This window comes from Ursus maritimus (assembly GCF_017311325.1).
Source record: "Ursus maritimus isolate PB19 chromosome X unlocalized genomic scaffold, ASM1731132v1 scaffold_X1, whole genome shotgun sequence".
Taxonomy (NCBI): domain Eukaryota; kingdom Metazoa; phylum Chordata; class Mammalia; order Carnivora; family Ursidae; genus Ursus; species Ursus maritimus.
In genome coordinates this window covers 14,663,040-14,665,709 of record NW_024423319.1, presented here as the reverse complement: position 1 = coordinate 14,665,709, position 2,670 = coordinate 14,663,040, and the positions used below count along the sequence as shown (strand labels likewise).

At 48.8% G+C, this 2,670-nt stretch overlaps 1 pseudogene; it reads right to left on the bottom strand.

Moving 5' to 3' along the window:
* Positions 1 to 757: 757 nt before the first annotated feature.
* Positions 758 to 1,304, bottom strand: LOC103672868 (annotated as a pseudogene).
* Positions 1,305 to 2,670: the final 1,366 nt, after the last annotated feature.

Genomic DNA, 2,670 nt, shown 5'->3' with positions numbered 1-2,670 from the left:
GAGGATTTCCCCAAGATAAAGTTTAACAGCTCCAGCTTCTTTAGTGTTTATCAATATGCAGAAGAAAACAGTAGAGGTCGTCCTTTCAAGGGCAAGTCTGACCCTTGCAGGCTGAGGGTGTGAAAGCACATATAGACGGCAGGGCTGGGGTAGGGCCTGAGGCTGGAGGGTGCCTGGCCCGCCTGCTGGCACTGGTGCTGGTCAGACCCCGGGCAGCCAGGAGCAAGCCACAGTGACCACACGGACCGAAGGGAAGGACAGGGTCCCTCCGAGGGGTCGGTGAGCGGTGGCCACAGCCCCAGCCTGTCTCCTGGGCAGTTGTGTAAGCACAAGAACAAGCACAAACGCTAGGGGATGCGGGATGACCCAAGACAGAGCGAATCACAGGGACCCTCTCGTGACCATGCAGAATGGACCGCGGCTGGTTGTGCCCCGTCTCATGTTCCCGACGAGAACGGACCACTGGTGGACTAGACTCTGGCCTCCGCTGCAGAACCATTCTGTGTGTTCAAGTGTTCTCCTTGTCTTGTAATTTCGGGTTAAAAACCAGCCACCAAAACAGATCTCAACACAGATGAGACGCCCGAGGAGGAGTGCCAGGCTGGTCCGACACAGCACCTCCTGGAGGCCCCGTGTGCCTAAAATCCCTCTCAGTATTGAACAGTGGGTTGATTCAAAAAAGCTGAGTAGTACTGCTTAGGAGTACCAGAAACGGCCTCATCGAGAACAGAACTATTTACATTAAATAAAAGCTCGGCTACAGGCTGCGTCTGCACATCGACAGCCTGGTGAGGCCCGCTGTGACCAACCATGGAGACAGCTTTTGGCACTCACACCACAGGAGAGTAAAGCAGGGGGGAAGAGGGGAGGCGGGGGTGGGGGGGGGCTCCCTCTGGTTGCGGAGCTGATTGGACAGCAGTCCCTCATAGAGCCCGGCCCCACCGGTGGCGTAGGTGGCCTGAATATACCAGTTCCTGTGGACAGGGACTGCGGCGCTGGGGAGGGCCTGCTCTCTGTCATTGCTGTCAACCACGAAGATGAGACCGTGTGTGTTCTGGAAGCACTGGCACCACAGAGGCCGGATCTTGTCCTGGCTGCCCACATCCCACATGGTGAAGCTGATGTTCTTGTCCTCCACGGTTTCCACAGAGAAGCCTATGGTGGGAACGGTGGTCACGATCTCACCCAGCTTCAGTTTGTACAGGATGGTGGTCTTCCCCGCAGCATCCAGACACACCATGAGCATACACATTTCTTTTTTTGCCAAAAAGGCCCTTAAAGAGGTTGGCGAAGATATTTCCCATGCTGTAGATGGGTGGGGGCAACACTGGCCAGGGAAGCCCTCCGTGGCCACAGCGAGGTGACTGCTCCGAGCCAGGCGCTGGTTTAGCTCCCACCCCTCCTCATGTCTTCTTGTCAAAATACTCTCTGTCCTTCAAGAGACTGTCCAGTTTAAATGTTACTTTCTTTGTCAGTCCTTCCCTCAATCCTTGGCCAAATGAATTTCTCTTATTGTCTGTGTTTCTAAAGTACTTTGAACCTCTGCTCTAGCACCCAGTATTGTCTGCATCTGTATCTTTATTTCCCTAGGTGACCAGCTTTTTGAAGTTAGGTACTGAATCTGTTACAGCTTTGCACTGCCCAGAGTGCCAGTGACTTTGCCATACCCACAATATACTCTTGCTGAATTATTGACTTGAAATTAATTTGAATAATTGATCTTTTCCCCCCCATCTCAGCATGCTATATCAGTGGTCTGTTTTCACTCCTGCAAAACTGCTCTGGGGCATGCATTTATTTTTGAAGTTTTCCCACTTTTTCTCCAACTTCAATAAAGAAATAAATTTATACTTATTTTTATTCAAAATCATCCTTCAGTTGCTAGTTTGTCTACACTGAGATTGGGTTTGAGTAAATTTCTGATTGTCTTGAGACTGGAGGGCCTTGATCCTCCCTTCCCATCACTTATATCCTTCATAGATTTTGTATCAGAAACCAAATCTATTATGCGTGGTATGGCTTTAAGCTATATAATCAGCCAGAATTAATAACAATTATTACAGGGTCTTTCTATTGCAAATTGAATTCAGCATTTTATAATTCACCAACAAAATCTGATTGACATGAGAACTCTTCTGACCTTTTAGAGGAGTTGACATTTAAAATGGATATATAATGGGTGCCTGGGTGTCTCAATTAGTTAAGCCTCCTCCTCTTTTTTTTTTTTTAAGATTTTTTATTTATTTATTTGACAGAGAGATATAGCGAGAGAGGGAGCACAAGCACGGGGGAGCTGGAGAGGGAGAAGCAGGATCCCCGCTGAGCAGAGAGTCCGATGTGGGGCTCAATCCCAGGACCCTGGGATCATGACCTGAGCTGAAGGCAGACACTTAATGACTGAGCCACCCAGGTGCCCCAGTTAAGCCTCCTACTCTTGCTTTTGGCTCAGGTTGTGATCTCAGGGTTGTGAGATTGAGCTCCACATCAGGCTCTGAGCTCAGCATGGAGTTGGCTTGAGATTCTCTCTCTGCCCCTCCTACTGTACCTCTCTCCCTGCTTGTGCATGCTCTCTCTCTAAAGTAAATAAATAAATCTTTAAACTAAAAAATATAATAAAAAAATAAAATGGATAAATGACGATACATCTTCTCTGCTAGTGGGGCTGCAAAG